We start from the raw sequence: 20,137 nt of genomic DNA on the forward strand, positions 1-20,137 counted from the left end.
AGGGGACGACAGAGGATGAGATGGCTGGAAGGCATCACTGACTCGATGGACGTGAGTCTGAGTAAACTCCGGGAGATGGTGATGGACAGGGAGGCCTGGCGTGCTGCGATTCATGGGGTCGCAAAGAGTCGGACACGACTGAGCGACTGAACTGAACTGAACTGATGATGCTTGAAATTATATTTCCTAGTTAATAGCTTATTTTTAAAATAAATAAATTTCAGGATTTATTAGTGGCTAAAGACAGAGTAGTAAAGCTGTAATTGATTTCTCCGTTCACAGTTGTGTCAAGCATCATTTCTATATTCTGCAAGGGAAATAGAATAGCTACACCCCAATAAATTGTTGAAAGTAAATTTATACATATGAAAACCATTAACTAACAAATAGAATATATTTACCCACTTCACTTTTAGTGCACTATTATACTGACTCAGCTGCTATATAAGCTTTGATATAAATAGCAGATAACAGCCCTCTGACTTGGAGACATTAGCCTCCATCACAACTGGTGACTTGCTTTTAGTGATTTGGACTGTGGTTCAGGCTGTCTGTGTATAAAACTACTTAGAAATTATGTGACAGATTCAGGCCAGAATTCAGAGTCCAAATGGAAAAGCTGTAAATCTGTAGGTTTAACATTCTAAACTAAATATATGACTCAGAGCAGGTGGCTATGCATAATTACAAAACCCTGTCTTAAGCTTTTAAAAATATTTATTCACCTAAGGTATTAAATTGTATTAAAATAATGAAATTCTTCAGTGGAAAAAAATGTGAAGATCTTCTGCTTTGAAATATGTGTGTATTAATATTTATTCAATTAATAACAGTAATTCACCACAAATAGGTAGAAATTTTATATCCTCTCATAAATGGTTTGAGCATTGATGGATTCAGCTATTTTAGAAAGACCAGGGTAATGACACAAGCTGGTATAAATTAAATTCAACTTCAGGATGTACAAAGGCAGCATGAGAAACCTAGCTGGCCTGAGGGCTCCTGAACGTGTTTCACTCCAGTTTCAGGAATGAATTAGGACCAGAGGAAGGTAGAGAGGAAGAGCAAAGGATGGGCTTTTCTGTTTGAATGTACTGCACCCTGACTTCATGTTGAGTGGGAATATGATTGATAAGTTGCATCTGGCCCAGATGAGGTGATTTCACAGTGGTAAATCTTAAAATAAAATTCATGTTGATGTATGGCAAAACCAATGCAATATTGTAAAGTTATTAACCTCCAAATAAAATAAATGAACTTATATTTAAAAAATAAAATCAATGGTAAAAAATTAAAAAAAATATTTTCCACTGAATAAGATGTTTTCTACTTTTATGATACTAATGATTTCATCATAAAAATAAACAGCCAACACTAAACAAACGGGGAAGAGTTTTGTCCCTGTGTTCATTTATTTTCTGGATATAATTTATGTCTATTTTCTTTTTTTGCAACTTTATTACTTTTCTACTCTTTTTGTTATGTATAGCTCTACATATAAAATACGTTTTTAGCATGTATTATGATATTATTAACTGTAATTTTAATGCCATACATTAGATCTCTAGACTTATTCATCTTACATAATTGCCATTTTCTACACTTTGATCAAGATCCAATGCATGTTTTGTGTACTACATACTTGTCATTTTTTTCTTTTACTTTAAAAGGTTCTATTAAAGAATTTTAAAGTATTAAATATATTAGTTTTGGCTTCCCTGGTAGCTCAGCAGCTTCCCTGCAAGCTCAGCACCTACAGTGCAGAAGATGTGGGTTCGATCCCTGGGTTGGGATGATCTGCTTAAGAAGGAAATGGCAATCCATTCCATTGTTGCCTGGGAGAGCATATGGACAGAGGAGCCTCATGGGCTATAGTTCATGGGGTCACAAAGAGCAGCATAGGACTGAACAACAACAATGCTTTATATTATATATATAAAGCTTACAAATAGTGTGCTGAAAATGAAATCGTCCAATTCTATGACTCTTTCCTCTTCAAAGAGGTAACCAACTATGGTTGACACTTAACACTGGTTTGAGATGTGGTGGTCCACTTATTTTTGAATTATTTTTTTTGATAGTAAATACTGCAGTGATAAACAATTCACAGTAGTTTGTGCATATGGAACCAAGTATACTGGGGAAACATACGGAAGAACTACAGAATTCAGAAGGCCTACTGTTCAGTTATATGCAGATTTTCCACTGGGCAGAAGGTTGGTGCCGAAAACCCCTGTGTTATTCAAAGGTCAATTGCATATATTTAACAGGTACCCTTCTATTTCATTATTTTATATTTGTAAGTTTTATTATTTACTATGTAATAATACACTGCTTGTATATTCTTTGACATATAAGCAAATATAATCTCCTCTTCCTCTTATTGTTCACTCAAGATAATTTATAATCTCTATACATTAATATATATATAGACTAAACAACATAATCATCCATCAACTGTTGGATATTTCACTTGTCACATTTTAAAAGTATCTGGAAGCAATGAACATCACTTCTGTTACACATACTCACTCTGGCTCATACATCTAAACATTGAAATGCTCAGTTCAGTTCAGTCGCTCAGTTATGTCCAACTCTTTGTGACCCAGCACACTGCACCACCACCAGGCTTCCTTGTCTATTACCAGCTCCCAGAACTTGCTCAAACTCATGTCCATCTAGTCGGTGATTCCATCCAACCATCTCATACTCTGTCGTCCCCTTCTCTTCCTGCTTTCAGTCTTTCCCAGCATGAAGGTTTTTCCAAGGAGTCAGTTCTTTGCATCAGGTGGCCAAAGTATTGGAGTTTCAGCTTCAGCATCAGTCTTTCCAATGAAGATTCAGAACTGATTTCCTTTACGAATGACTAGTTGGATCTCCTTGCAGTCCAAGGGACTCCTAAGATTCTTCTCCAACACCACAGTTCAAAAGCATCAGTTCTTTGGCACTCACCTTTCTTTATGATACAAATCTCACATGTGTACATGACTACTGGAAAAACTATAGCTTTGACTAGACAGACCTTTGTCGGCTAACTAATGTCTCTGCTTTTCAATATGCTGTCTAGGTTGGTCATAGCTTTCCTTACAAGGAGCAAGTGTCTTTTAATTTCACAGCTGCAATCACCATCTGCAGTGATTTTGGAGCCCAAGAAAATAAATTCTGTCACTGTTTCTATTGTTTCCCCATCTATTTGCCAGGAAGTGATGGGACCAGATGGCATGATCTCAGTTTTCTGAAAGTTGAGTTTTAAGCCAGTTTTTTTCACTCTCCTCTTTCACTTTCATCAAGAAGCTCTTCAGCTCTTCTTCACTTTTTGCCACAAGGGTGGTGTCATCTGCATATCTAAGGTTGTTGATATTTCTCCTGACAATCTTGATTCCAGCTTGTGCTTCATCCAGCCCAGCATTTCCCATGGTGTATCTTGTGCACACTAGGATCCAGGAGAAAGCAGCAGTGACCCCACAAGAGACTGACCCAGACTTGCCCGTGAGTGTCCAGGAGAATCTGGCAGAAGCATGGTTTGGGGGTGGCCTGCTGCAGGGTTGGGGGCACTGATTGTAGCAGTGTATGCATGGGACATTTTGAATGAGGTCATCATTATCTTCATTACCTCCACCACAGCTTGGCCCAGATAAATAACATCCCAGGTAAATAACATCCTAAAGAAAATCAGTCCTGAATATTCATTGGAAGGACTGATGTTGAAGCTGAAACTCCAATACTTTGGCCACCTGATATGAAGAATTGACTCATTTGAAAAGACCCTGATGCTGGGGAAGATTGAGGACAGGAGGAGAAGGGGATGACAGAGGATGAGATGGTTTATGGCCTCACCCACTCATGGACATGAGTTTGGGTGAACTCCAGGAGTTGTTGAACAGGGAGGCCTGACATGCTGCAGTCCATGGGGTCACAAAGAGTTGGACATGATGAGCAACTGAACTGAACTGAACTGACTTTGCATATAAGTTAAATAAGCAGGTGACAGTATACAGCCTTGAAGTTCTCCTTTCCCAATTTGGAACCAGTGTTGCTCCATTTCTGGTTTTAACTGTTGCTTCTTGACCTGCATACAGATTTCTCAGGAGGCAGGTAAGATGGTCTGGTATTCCCATATCTTGAAGAATTTTCCAGTTTGTTGTGATCTACACAAAGACCTTAGCATAGTCAATAATGCAGAAGCAGATATTTTTCTGGAACTTCTTGCTTTTTGATGATCCAACAGATGTTGGCAACTTGATCTCTGGTCCTTCTGCCTTTTCTAAATCCAGCCTGAGCATCTGGAAGTTCATAGTTCACGTACTGTTGGAGAATTTTGATCACTACTTTGATAGCATGTGAGATGTGTGCAATTGTGCAGTAGTTTGAACAATTTTTGGCATTGCCTTTCTTTGAGATTGGGATGAAAATGATCTTTTCCAGTCCTGTGGCCACTGCTGAGTTTTCCAAATTTGCTGGCATATTGAGTGCAGCACTTTCACAGAATCATCTTTTAGGCTTTGAAATAGCCTGGAATTCCATCATCTCCACTAGCTTTTTTGTAGTGATGCTTCCCAAGGTCCAATAGACTTCGCATTCTAGGATATCTGGCTCTATGTGAATGATCACACCATCGTGGTTATCTGGGTCACGATATCTTTTTCATGAAATGCTAAGTGATAACATAACATTTTTAAGTTCACTAAATATAGTCAAATGTCTTCACAACGAGAAATGAAATTTAATATTCTCAAATCAACATGAGAATCTGTGCTTCATCCTCACTAAAAGTTGACATTATCAATTTTTCCTTCCTCTTGCATCCTTGTTATGTATAAAATTGTATTTCATTTTTATTTTCAGCAGCATATATTTAAATACTAACTAATATCTTTTGTATGCTTATTTACTATTCAAGTTTATGATTATTCTGATTGCCTAGATTCTTACCTTCTTTTTCCATTGAATGTTTGTCTTTTTGTTTTCTTGGTTTATAGAGACATTTAATATATCTATGTATTATTTTTAGAATGTATTGCAAATATCTTTCCTTTAAATGTAAAATTTTATTTCTTCATGTAAAGATGTGTAATGTTTACCAAATTTATCAATATTTTCTTTTATTTATGATTTTCTGCCTTCTGCATGAGGAGTTCTTTTTTAGTTGACCTCACAAATGAATTTGACTTCTTTAAATAATTTTATAGCTTAATTTCTTTTTCAAATATAGTCCTTGAATCATTTGGGATTTACTTGATAAATATTGTAACAATTCAGTATTTTTTATTTATCAAGACAACTTCTCAATATTACTGATTGGATAGTTTATTATTTTCTCTGATGTCTAGTATAAATTTTATAATATACCTATTTCATTGATGTTAATTTCTGAATTTATCTTCATTTATGTTTTTAAATATTTGTCTTCATTTTTGATTTAAATTAATTTATAATCAATTTTCTTATACCATGAGAAGTCTATTGGGCATATAATAAAATTAAATTTATATTATAGATAAATTTGAGAAAAATTTAAATGAAAAAATATTGACAAACTATTACTCACTACTTATTTAGTTTCATGCCCTTAATACTGTTTTGTAATTTAATGCATTATTATTTGTTAGTTCCTTACAGTTTTGTTGAGGTTATGATTAGGATTTTTATTTAATTTTAATTTTTTTAAATTGAAGTATAGTTGACCTACAATACTGTGTTAATTTCAGTTACACAGCATAGTAGGTCCTTATTTTTATCCATGTTTTGTATAGTAGTGTATACATGTTAATCCCAAACTCCTAATTATCCTCCACCCTTTCCCCTTTGGTAACCATAAGTTTGTTTTCTATGTCTATAGGTCTGTTTCTCCTTTGTATATAAGTTTATTTATATGCTTTTTTTTTTTAGATTCCACATATAAGCCACATCATTATTTAATGTTACTTTTTCTCATTTCTGATAAGTGGCATTTCTTCAGATTTTTAAAAATATTCTATGCAGTCGATTAAATTTGTGAACTCTGTAGTAAGGCTGTTTTGAGTAGAGATAGATCATTTTAACAAACTAAGTTCCAAAGAAACAATTTTTAAAAAATCAAAGAACTATTCCTAAAACAAAAATACAAAAAACTACTGTCAAGATAATACATCAAGATAATACAACATTTCAAAAATCAGATATTTCCAAGTCAATTAAAGTTACTCCAGATTCTAGAAAAAGATAGAAAATTTCCAAGCTCTTTCATGAGTGACTTGGATACTTATAGCTGATAAACACTGATTAAAAAAAGATAATTACAGACCAACATAAATTATAAATAGGAAGACAAAATTCCTATATAAAATAGTGAAACAATTTAATTGTACATTAAATTATATATCCTGCCTTAGCATTTTTTCCTATGAAGTTCAGTGTTAGGGGACAAATATCATTCAATATAACATTATATCTAAAGGGGAAATCCTATTATTTCCTTATAATAAAATATTTAAACAAAGTGATGAAAATAATACATAGCAGAAAGTGTGCGTGTGTGTGTTTTAATAGACCTGGGTCTAAGTCATAGCACTACTACATGTATTTGTGTTATTCTTGGAAGTGAGTCACCTACTCTAAGTTTCTATATTAATATCCTTAAAATAGGAACTGTGTTGGTCACAATTTTTCCAGCTCTTGTAGGAGAAACCTACTTTATACTAAAAACAGAGTTATTGTGAAGATAAAAAGCCTATCCATGATTTCTCTTTTTTGTCATACCACTTGACCAATTCTTTCTGCTGGCTTAATTTTCAAAATATACCTACCCTCTGGTCTACTGCAGTAAAACTGATTTCTATGCTTCTGCACTTGTACTATGGAAGTGCTTCTCAAGTGCTTTGTGGTCAATGACCAGCTTTGTTTGATTGTTTTCAATTTATCATAATATCACACTTTAAAAAATTATGGTGAAAGTGAATTAGCTTAAAAATCATACGCTTTTATCTAGTCACGATCTCTCAGTTTTATACAAGTTTTCACATGCTTACTATTCATTCTTGTGCTTATCCTAAAGAAGTAAAAATGGTTTATGGACCAACATCCATTTGAGTAGGACTACTCCTAACATTTCCCCCAATTTATTTAACGTTGTAAGAACATAATTTAGATTTTATCTCTTGTTGCTTAAAACCAAACAGTGTCTTCCCATCCCAGTTAGAATAATAGCCCAAGTCTTTAGCTCCGTGGACCAAGCTTTGCCTTTAGCTGGTTTCTTTTTACTTTTTCTGCCCATTTTTGGCTACTCATTCACTTGCTCAGCTTGCTTTATTCACTCTGGCCTTCTGGCTCTTCTCTAACAAACTGAGCATATTCCCATCAAGAATACTTTTAATGTGTCTTATCAAATATACAGAAAATGTGCAGAGAACAAAGACACACCTGAGAACCCAGAGTTCTGATTGCAGTTAACACTGTAGTATACCATATATTTTTTTCTAGATCTAATTTCTGTTTCCAATAAACATATAGCCGATTATTCTGATTTTTATTTTTGTCATTTAATGCATACCTCAAATGTTAATATATTAATACATTCTTGTTCATGTCCATTAGGATGATATTTTGATGTACTTAGTTTTCTTTCAACTTTTTTATTCTTTATCTTCCTTTCCATTTTTCTTTATATAAAATGTTTACTTTCTTAATCCTTTCTCCCAGGCTTTATAGAACTTGCTTTTTTACAATATTCAAGTCTCTGCTCAAATATCACTTCCTCAAAGACCATCCAAAATGGTCCTCTTACAACTACCTGAATGCTTCTCAAACATATCTTGATTTTTCTTCCTATCAGTACTACCTAAAATCACTATTTATCAATTTGCTTGACTTACTTGTATTTTCATTAGGTGGAAAGCTCCATAAAGGCAGAGGCATTTTCTGGTTTACTGTTTTATCACCATAGTTTTAAACTGGCACATAGTTAGTTACTTCAAATATTTTTTAAATGTATAGCTACACAATTACCTCTCTGTGAACTTAATGGCAGGTGGTGCAGAGAAGCCTTTAATACGTGCTAAATCATTTTAGTCATGCCAACTCTGTGTGACCCTATGGACCATAGCCTGCCAGGTTCTATGTTCATGGGATTCTCCAGGCAAGAATACTGGAGTGAATTGCCATGCTTTCCTTTAGGGGATCAGCCTAACCCAGGGATCAAACCCACCTCTCTTATTCTATTGCGTTGGCAGGTGGGTTCTTTACCACTACTGCCACATGGGAAGCCCAGATAAGCCTTAGGGAGGGACTGAGACTGAAATTGTGACATACATCAGAAATTTAGGCAACTTCTCTTATAAAGAAGTTGTTGCTGTTTTTGATGTTTAGTCAGTAACTCACATCCAACTCTTTTTCGATATCATGGACTATAGCCCACCAGGCTCCTCTGTTTATGGGACTTCCCAGACAAGAATATTAGAGTGAGTTGCTGTTTCTTCTCCAGGGGATCTTCCCTACCCCAGAATCCAACCTGTGTCTCCTACATCACAGGCAGATTCTTTACCACTGAACCTCCTAGGAAGCTACTATAAATAAATACCATTATTTTTACTTTTTACAGAAATCTGCATATGAATATTTTCTATTTGTCAATCTACACTGAATGAAAAATGGCATTCCATGCTAACCAAGCTTATAATCTTCGCTTGGGTTCAAGATAATGCTATCATGTATTTAGATAATTTTAATACTACTCTCAACAAAGAAAATGTTATTGTTCTTTTTTGATGGATGTCCAAATGGCCTGTCACCTATTGTTGAGAAACTAGATGGAGTGTGAAATCAAGAGAAGAAATAGCACCTAGGATTCAAATCTAAGGATTAGCTTGAATATGAAAGCATTATTTTGAATGTATCAGACATTCACAGAAAAAGTAATTTGAAATAAACTAGCACGCACACTTAAAGGAATTATGTGAAGAAGAAATAGCATGAATGAAATTACCACTTCTATTTCTATTATATAACCAACACTATATGTGCAGGTTTAAGCCATTTGCATTTATTGTTTTAAAAGAGATGCTTAATCCTAATTCTGTCCATTTTAATTATTCATCTGTATTCATGAGAGAGATTGGTAAGTAATCTTATCTTGTAATAACTTTGTCTGGTTTGTATTATGATAATGTCTGAGTAATAGTAAGTTAAGAACTATTCCCTGGGTTTTCTCCTCTAAAGAGATTGTAGAGAACTGGTGTAATTTTCACTTTTAAATTTTGCTGGATTCACCAATGAACCGGTCAGCACATGATGCTTTGTGGTTTGGAAAGTTATCAATTATTGAATTAACTTATTTAATAGATATAGGCTGATTCAGGGATTGAAATTCTTTTAAATACATAAATAAAGGCTTCCCTGGTAGCTCAGCTGGTAAAGAATCCGTCTGCAATTCAGGAGACCCTGGTTCTATTCCTAGGTGGGGAAGACCCCCTGGTGAAGGGATAGGCCACCCACTCCAGTGTTCTTTGGGATACCTGATGGCTCAGGAGGTAAGAATCTACCTGCAGTGTGGGAGACTTGGGTTCATTCAATCCCTGGGTTGGGAAGATCCTCTGGAGGAGGGCATGGCAACTCACTCCAGTTTTCTCGCCTGGAGAAACCCCATGGACAGAGGAGCCTGGTGAGCTACAGTCCACGGGGCCGCAAAGAATCAGACATAATTGACCAGCCAAGCACAGCACAGCACAACACTTCCAAATTCATCCAGTGAGGGCCATCTTATCTTACTTAAAGCCAGATAGGGATAAAATAAAAGGAAAAAAATAAGGATTTATATCTCTAATGAATATACACTCATGCCTTGGAGATGTTTTTAGTTTGATTCTAGACTACCACAATAAAATGAATTTAGAAACTACAGGAAATACTTAGTTTCCCAGTACATATGTAAGTTATGTTTATATCATACTGTATTCTGTGAAATGTACACCAGCATTATGTCTTTGAAAAAGGTACATATCTTAATTTAAACATACTTTATTGAAAAAACTGCCAACTATCATCTGATAATTCAGGGTTATCACATACCTTCAATTTGTAATAAATGTAACATTTGGAAAGCACAATAAAACAAAACATGATAAAATGGGGGTATGACTGTAAATGTGTCAACTAAATATTAGTAAACTAAATTCAACCATACTTGAGCAAACATTTCTGAGAATTCTATTTTGATTTATTTCTAATGATTTCTTACTGTATCCTTTGGGATAATTTTTTTTTAAATATTTGATTCAGGTTCTATATTGTGTGTGTGTTTGTATAACTTAGTACAGTATACTGGTGTTGACACTTACTAGTTCAAGTCTAGCACAGAAATTTTACCTCTTTTTAAGTTCCTTTGCCCTCCTCTATTTGTAATGCAATCCTCTTACATAATTTATGTTCATACATGTATAATCTCATCAGGCAGTGTTCTAACTTCTGTTTCAACTGTGAAATATAACTGAGGGGATGCACAAGAAAGAGTCTAGTTATTTATGCATAATTTGCCAATTGTGTATTTTTCTTGTTCCTGATGTTCCAAGATTCCTTCTTTGGTGGTTTAGAGAACTAAAAAGTTTACTCTTTTATACATGCTTTTATAAAAATAGTGACAAATTTTGTGACTTCTCATCAGTGTAAGAATGTCTTTGTTCCCTTTAATTCCCCAAAGATATTCCACTGGGTAGATTATTCTGGGCTGAAGTTCTATTTGAAATATTTGAAAACTATTGTGATACCTCTTTTTGGTTTCCACAGTTTCTGATGAGAACAGAGCTGTCATTCAAATTGTTTTTTTCCTATAGTCGAGGTTTCATTTCTCTCTTGCTCCTTCAAAGAATTTTTTTCGTTTTCTTTAAAGCTTTGACTAACATATATTTTGCATTGGGGTTCTTCAAATTTATCCTGTTTAGACTTGTTCAGCTTTCTGAAACTGTAGGTCTATGTTCCCTGTCATTTTGGGGAGGTTTTCAGCTGTTGCCTTTCTCTCTCCTCTCCTTTCAGGAGTCTAATGACACAAATGTTGGACTTTTTAAGAATAGTTCCATAGGTCCCTGAGGCTCTCTCTTAATTTTTTTAGTCTATTTTCTCTCCTTTATGCATATTGGGTAATTTGTTTTGATCTCCCAGTTTCCTGATTGTTTCCATTTTGCTATTGACCCCTTCTACTGAGCTTTTCATTTGGGTATTGTGTTTTTTAGTTATAAAATGTCCATTTGGTTCTTAATTATGTCTTTTATGTCTTTGCTTAAAACTTTATATTTCTTTGCTGAAGCTTTATATATTTCATTTGCTTCAAACGCATATAAAATATATGTGATATTATGTACATAATAGTTAATACAAGCATTAGTATCATGGCTGTTTCAAAATCTTTGTCAGATAATTCCAGCATGTCTGCTATTTTAGTATTACCATTTATTGCCATTTTCATTGTTGGAGATAGTCCTGGTTCTTGGCTTGATGACAGGTTGTTTTTTTTTTTTTTAATTGAAAACTAGACATTTTGAGTATTGTGAGACTAGATCTTAATTAAACCTTCTGTTTTAGCTGGCTTTTCCTGATACTACTTTGGCGACAGTTAGGATACCACCTTGCTCCTGCCAGATGGAGTTAAAACATCAGGTTCCCAATTGGGCTGCCACTAGTCAGCGAGGGCGGGTAGTGTGTATCCCCATCACTACTGGATGGGGATGTAAATTTTGACTTCCCAAGTGGTCTCCACCAAAACGGTGGGGAAGCCTCATTGTTGCTAAGGAAGTGTTCCAAGTCATTCTTCAGGCATTTTCTGTCTTCACTGTAGCAGAAAAAAGGAGGAGCACCTCATTGTTTCAAGTATGATAGAAATCCAGGCTACTCAAGTGGAGTCTACTGAAACCCCAGTAGAGAGGGTGCTTCTATGTTCAGTGGGAGGGAGAGTCTTAGCTCCCTATTTGGTCTTTACTGACATTCCATGTTGGGTGTACCTCATAGAGTCTCATTATAGTGGAAGTCTAGGCTTCTCACATTGCCTTTGCTTACATGGGTGAGGATGAAGGATTATATTTTTGTAGTATGCATGTGTGTGTGTTTGTATGTGATGTTTAGGTTGGAGTAGAGCAGTTATTGTGTAAAGTTGTCTTTTATTATATTATCTGTATCCATCTTGAAAATAAAATTCTTTCCTATCTCAAAATCTCTCTGGATAAAGCTACTGCTTTGGCCATTTGTGCTGTCAAGAGGACAGAGTTCTATAGTAGGATTCATAACTTATCTCTGTTATTCATCCTGCCAGTGTGCTTTGATAATTTTTAGAGTTCAGAGACCAGTGATTTTAAGATTTACTTGCACTTTTCCCTCAAGATTTTAGACATTCATGTAGAAATTTGGACCACAGTGTATTCAATTGACTCTTGATTCTATGCTCCAAATTACCTCTCCTTTTGTATTAAGTATGTTAAATGAGATCCATCAAGCTTGGTTCTCTCTCGTGTCAGGATTAGTTCTCCCCAGGACTTCCCTAAGTTGAGACATATTTTTCCTGTAATTTAGTAGTACTTCAGGCAAGCCTGTATAAATCAGCACAACAGTTTCTCTGCTATTCTACCACACCCCTTGGCCTCAGGGGGAGACTCTTAAAACACAGTTTAAGAGCATAAGCAGTATGAATGTGACCAGCATGTAAAATTTCATTCTGATAAATAGCATGGATTTCTAACTTTGGTAACTTCATTGTAACATAATATCCTTACTTGACTCATCCTCAAGTTTTATGGATATTATGAGTGCTACAAAAAAGAAACCTACTGAAGCTGTCCTGCTTCATCTAGACTGAGTGATTGCTTTAGTTGTAATCAAGGTTTTGAATATGCTTATTACCATCTCAGAACACATGCATGTGCCTTTTTTTTTTCTTATTTAATCACAAATTGAGTCAGAGTATAGGTAAAATTTAGCAGATGCTCTTTTTAACATGGTTAGCATTCAGGAACAAAGTTCGTACTCCCTACTTCTCCTCCAACTTAGCCCAATAAGCATCTTTGATGAAAAAGTCATTCAATAGTACATCTATTATTGAGTACCAACTCTGCTTCCTCAGATATGCAGATGACACCACGCTTATGGCAGTAAGTGAAGAAGAACTAAAGAGCTTCTTGATGAAAGTGAAGAGGAGAGTAGAAAAAGTTGGCTTAAAGCTCAACATTCAGAAAACTAAGATCATAGCATCTGGTCCCAGCACTCCATGGCAAATAGATGGGAAAACAATGGAAACAGGGGCAGACTATTTTGGGGGGCTCCAAAATCACTGCAGATGGTGACTGAAGCCATGAAATTAAAAGATGCTTACTCCTTGGAAGGAAAGTTATGACCAACCTAGACAGCATATTAGAACGCAGAGACATTACTTTGCCAACAAAGGTCCATCTAGTCAAGGCTATGGTCTTTTCAGTAGTCACGTATGGATGCGGGAGTTGGGCTATAAAGGAAACTGAGAGCTGCAGAATTGATACTTTTGAACTGTGGTGTTGGAGAAGACTCTTGAAAGTCCCCTGGACAGCAAGGAGATCCAACCAGTCCATCCTAAAGGAAATCAATCCTGAGTATTCATTTGCAGGACTGATACTGAAGCTGAAACTCCAATACTTTGGCCACCTGATGTGAAGAACTGACTCATTGGAAAAGACTCTAATGCTGGGCGAGACTGAAGGGGGGAGGAGAGTGGGATAACAGAGGATGAGGTAGTTGGATATTATCATGGACTCAATGGACATGAGTTTGAATAAACTCCAGGAGTTGGTGATGGACAGGGAGGCCTGGTGTGCTGCAGTCCATGGGGTCACAAAGAGTTAAACACGACTGAGTGACTGAACTGAACTGAACTGAACTCTGTTTCCAGAGATAAGCAGACAAATATAAGCATTACCAGTGAGAACCTTAATGTACTTAATATCTAATTTGTAGGACAGGGAAATGCATGTGAATACATTGATATGAGAAAAAAATTGAATATAATTTGTAAAATAGGTTAAAAGAAAAAGAGACAAACTATTTGCAATTGAAGAAATTAGAGCATCTTGTTTGTAGGATGATTAAGTTTAGTCTAAAAGTGAAATCACCCAGTCTTGTCTGACTCTGTGACCCCATGGACTATACCATCGATGGAATTCTCAAGGCCAGAATACTGGAGTGGATAGCCTTTTCCTTCTCCAGGGGATCTTCCCAACCAGGGATCAAACCCAGGTCTCCTGCTTTTCAGGCAGATTCTTTACCAAACTGAGCTTTGAGGGAAATCCTTGAATCTAAAAGGAGGAAGCCAATCTCAGGGGGCTGAGATAGATTGGGAGTGGGAAATAGATCATTATAGGTAGATTGCCTGGAGACCAAATCAGAAACTTAAATTCATGGGAAGGAATTTAGCTGTTGATATCTTGCTATTGTTTGAGAAAGAAAATAATGTTTGTTTGTTTGTTTGTTTCTGTGTTTTAGAAAAAGCAGAAATGGATAGGAGGGAAAGGAGAGGGGAAGTAATGACATTAACCAGATGTTAATTTTAGAGGTCCTAAGAATATTATTTTCCTTTCCTATTCTTCTCATTTTAATTTTATATTTCTCCTAAGTCCAAATAGTGGTGTGGGTTTCATCAAGTGCATACTAAATAAATGCAGAATGTGCGCAGCTCTCTGAGCACAATATCCTTTCCTTTATCTGACAATGAAGAGTTGCAGGAACAATTGTCCTGTATAGTCCCTTTGGGATTCAACAACAAGAAAGATTGTGTTTCGGGTACAACCATAATTGCATAACTTTTACAGTCAAGAGGAAACTATAGTCCCACTTAGGACAACTTTCTTTTTCTTCCATTGAAATGTTGTAATAATAATGAAGCACCAATCTAGTTTAAATAGAACTATTTTTTTCTGCATGACAAAACTGAGCGACTCCTTCTGCCTATCTCTCCTATACACTGAAATACATATCATAATAATGAATAGGCAGGAATGTTCTTAGAGAAGATCTAATCTGATCTCTGCAATATGCAGAGGAGAAAACTGAGACTTAGAAAAACTCCTTTCAGTTCTACGCATTGATTTCTACTTTCTAGTTTCGATTTAATTTTTATTTAGGTACCCAATACACTATCTGTGTGGGTATAGATAGCAAAAACTTAGCAGCAAAAGAAGCTGCTTTTAAAATATTATATATTACCGTCTTTCCCCACAATAGTAATGATATGCTCAGCATGTGAGCCTATATAACAGAACAGATTTATTCCTTTTAACACCAATAAACTACAAGTTTACACTCTTTATTTGAATAATTTATGTAATAATCCTATTGCTGAAATCTAGATTTATATTCAGATCTATGAAATGGTTTAGTAGGTGTCTTAATAGAATTTTTTCATTGTTTCCCAAAAGGTAAACATACCAAGTGACAGTAAGAGTTATGAACTCATATGAAAATTGGTATGGAAATAAATATTGTCTTCACTTTTTATATACAATATTTAAGGACCCTTAAAGAAATATGAACTTGACCTAACATATTTCAATTTCTAGGACTTGGGTGAGAATGAAATTCTCTGAATAAAAACAGTTTTCCTCTATAAACTTCACTATTGGGGACAGATGCTATATATTGTTAACATTTTTTTATAGTGCTAATGATGAGGACTAGGGGATTTGAGAAGAAATACATTTCCTAGAAGTGTAGCATTCTGCAAAGGTTGTGTCCTTTTCTGAATGATCATGTTTTATTTTTCTTAATAATATACATTAATTTTTTCTATATATAAGTTCACTTAATAAATTATATAATTTCTCATAAGCACCTGAATGAATAAACTTCAAATCACTGAGCATTAGATCAAAATTATCATAGATTAATAGATATTAAAAATTCCTGATTATATCCATATTTTTTGACTCTACACAAACTTAAGTCATTCTGTTACTTTATTTTTGACTGCCTTTACATAATACTTGTGTTCTTATTATTTCTATACATAGAACAAAGGAGTTTATTAGTAAAGGTACAAAAGATAAACCTTATCAGTGGTGATTATTTTTTATAACCAATTATAAGATGTCTCCCAGGGGAAATAAATTTTTATGAAACAGAAACAATTTGTTCTAATAAAAATTTTGATGAGACATTGAAGAAGACAAGTGATTCCAAAGGGTTGTGTAAAGTCACTACCAATAATACCACATTTTTCTTTTCTCTAAATGTCAGTTCATAATACTGTGATGATATTGAAACGTTCAGCTGTAAAGTTAAGAAAATGTAGGAAAAAAGTATACTCTTAGAGAATGTAATCTAATGATGAGTGTGTGAATGATACCCCAATTAATTTCATATGCAATCCAAGTAGTAGTGCTAAAAGGAAATTAGTCAGCAAATTTAGGCAAATTTTCTGACAGTGGCATTCGGTATGTTCTCTTAATGTGCAAAGAAGAGAAATAATAATTATTTATAGAAGTGCTTAATAAATATATTTATATGTTTTGCAACAAATAACACAATCCTAAAAATGATGTGATTTTATTGAATAGAACATTATACTTATATACAAGAGGTGGTACTTGAAAAGATGCAAAGGTTAATGTCTCTGCTTGTATAAAAACTGTATGAACTTAAATATATATATATATATATTGTAGGGAACAAGGTATAAAGAAGGTTGAGAAGTGCTTGCAAACGAGACTCTCAACCAGGGCTGAACATTCTTGCAAACGAGATGTTCTGCCCAGTGTAGGGAACTAGGTATAAGGAAGGTTGAGAAGTGCTTGCAAACGAGACTCTCAACCAGGGCTGAACATTCTTGCAAACGAGATGTTCAGCTAAGAATCCTGTTTGTTCCCGTGGGAAAAGAACATTTCTTGCACACAAGGATGTTTCTCTGATGCCTCAAAAGGAACAGACCCAGGGACAAAAGGGATTCTAAGTTGATAAGGAAGTTCCCCAAAGCAAAGTCTTAGCTGCAGTAAATAAGTCAAGGTAAAGGTTATCTCACCCTGCACCTGCGCACTGTATAGTCTCTGAATCATAGTGCTTGGCAACTTGTCCTGTAGGTTGTTGTGCAAGGGATATAAAAGAAAGCAGCTGTAAGAAGCAAGTGTTAAAATATAAAGATTCAAACCACTCTGCAGTGTTGGTGTTTCATTCCATTGCCAGCAGAGAATGCACATTCTAAAGATTTAAAAATACTAAAACTCCAACTTCTCACATGTATCACCATAGGCAAAGAGTTTATTTAAAGAGATCTATACAAAGATATAACAAGATATGGTTGAAATGACACACAATTATACGTGTGACAAAATTTAATCCCTCTGATGAACAGTACATTAAAAGATTCTTACTCCTTGGAAGAAAAGTTATGACCAACCTAGATAGCATATTCAAAAGCAGAGACATTACTTTGCCAGCCAAGGTCCGTCTATTCAAGGCTACGGTTTTTCCAGTGGTCATGTATGGATGTGAGAGTTGGACTGTGAAGAAGGCTGAGCGCTGAAGAATTGATGCTTTTGAACTGTGGTGTTGGAGAAGACTCTTGAGAGTCCCTTGGACTGCAAGGAGATCCAACTAGTCCATTCTGAAGGAGATCAGCCCTGGGATTATTTTAGAAGGAATGATGCTTAAGCTGAAACTCCAGTACTTTGGCCACCTCATGCGAAGAGTTGACTCATTGGAAAAGACTCTGATGCTGGGAGGGATTGGGGGCAGGAGGAGAAGGGGACGACAGAGGATGAGATGGCTGGATGGCATCACTGACTCGACGGACTTGAGTCTGAGTGCACTCTGGGAGTTGGTGATGGGCAGGGAGGCCTGGCATGCTGTGATTCATGGGGTCGCAAAGAGTCGGACACGACTGAGCGACTGAACTGAACTGAACTGATGAACAGTACCAGATGACGGGGTACTGGTGTAGTTTAAGACTGAGAGTGAACCCGCAAGTCTGAAGAAGCATTGACAAATATTCTTAATGACCTGATATCCTGGCCAAGTGTAGTTCTTATCACTTTAGGAGGATATATATGATATCTTCAAATTAATGGACGTATTATTTCACTATGCATAATAATACTGTGTGACCTATTTCAACCTATGGGCTACTGAATAGTTAGTTTATAGATGAGTCTGTGTAGTTGGGTAGGTAATTATTGTATAAACAGGCATGCTTTTCCGATTATAATAAACTTAGGACTAATTTAACTTGAGAAAATTATAGAGGCATTCTCATGGAACATGATATTTATAAAAAATTTAATATAATATAACCTCAAATGTTGCTAATATTATTTGTAAATAATGCAAGTTATTATTTGAGGCAGCACCAATATTAAATATTGAATTACTATTTTCCTGAGCATACAAAAGACTAAAACAAATACAGTTATCAGAGAATATAAAATATTTGTGAAATTCTAAAAAAAACAAGAAGCTACATGTATGATTAATTTTTTTGGAAATAAAGTTGTGAAATATATTTGTTTAAACCAAAAAATGGAAAGGATTTAGTGAGTAGTTTGACAACAAATTAGAGAGAATTGAACAGAGAATTAGGGACTTGGAAAGTGGGTCAGAAGTAACTATAAAGACTGCAGCAGAAATCAAAGCAGCTGTAGTTTATAAAAATAAAGTCAAAGAATATGGTGATACAATGAGAAATTCTGACACATATTTAAACAGAATTTCTAAAGAACAAAGTAAAGATATCTCTTCAATACATTAAAAAATAATAACTGAATTTCTGAAAGCTGAAGTAATTTATAAATTTACTGATGTAGGAACTGTAATATGTGTTGTTGCTGCTGCTGCTGCTGGGTAGGATAAATCATCTCCTAGATATATTTTATTAAAAGGACAGAATACAAAGTGAAAAGAAAAGATATTAAAAGTATCCCTACCCAAAAGAAGAACAAAATTTGACCGTTGGCTTTTCAACAAAAGCAGTACACCACAGATATTAAAATTTAACAAAGCAGACTCTAGGGTAAGTATGCCAAGGTTAACTTCCATGTTTGTCATTTACTAACTCTATAGCTATAGGCAAGTTAATGAAATTTTGTGTACATCTATTACCTTACCATTAAAAGAGAGATAAAAATAATAACTAACATATAAGAGTAGTGGCAGAACAGCAATTATATGTTCCCAGACTCAGAAAAATTTCTGGCAAATTTTAAATACTAAAAAGTTTTACAGTTATTACTATTTAAATTTTGTAAGATAACACTTAATTCATGAATTATATATAAAGTATAGTTGTTCAAGAAATAAATACAGTGCTTCAGAAAAATAAAAAATGAGTTTACTAATAAACAGACATGATCATACAATTTTTGAACTCAGAAGGCATATTTAAACAGGAAGGCAAATTATCTGAAATTGGAAGAAGAGAAGAAGAAAGGAAAAAGGGACAATTGAAATGTAAGAAGAAACAAATTAGACAAAACAGATAAATGTACTAGTAAAGTAGGTAGGACATAGTGTGTGAAAAATAAAATAATAACAATGATAATGTTGCTTAATTTGGGACTAGAAAAATTAAGACATACCATTCTGGATAAAAATACCATTGAGTGTGGGAGGGAGATATTTTGAATTAGTTTTTATAAAGGTTTTGGAAATTTCCTAAAAACAGGCAAGATATTTCATTTAATTGTCAATTAATCAAGGTAATATTTCAAGGGCATTTTTCAAAGACAAGAAATAAATGTAAAATTTGCATACTAGTAAATAAAATAATATAAATAGTATAAACCTATAAAATGTTTTATATGTTTTGACTGTTATAAAATAGCAAAAAATTCCAAGATAGTAAAAAAACATATAATAAGTATAAAACATAATATTGTATAAAGTGAAAATATGGTATACAGACATCATGATTGAGATAAAAGTATTAAATTCATTTTTCTAAATACAGTGATTATCAGATTATATTAAAAGTGAAATTCAGAATATGTGTTGTTTACAAAAGACATCTAAAATGTAAGATTGTATTAGTTAAACAGTAAAGCATATTACTGAAAAATACTAACAACTATAAAACTAGCATATAGACTAATATTACTGAAAATCATCTTTCAAATATAAAATATTAGAGAAAGAATGTTACTGTATGATGATACAGATGTTTTAATAATTGGGA

The sequence above is a fragment of the Ovis canadensis genome, chromosome 18 (genome assembly GCF_042477335.2).
Source record: "Ovis canadensis isolate MfBH-ARS-UI-01 breed Bighorn chromosome 18, ARS-UI_OviCan_v2, whole genome shotgun sequence".
Lineage (NCBI taxonomy): Eukaryota > Metazoa > Chordata > Mammalia > Artiodactyla > Bovidae > Ovis > Ovis canadensis.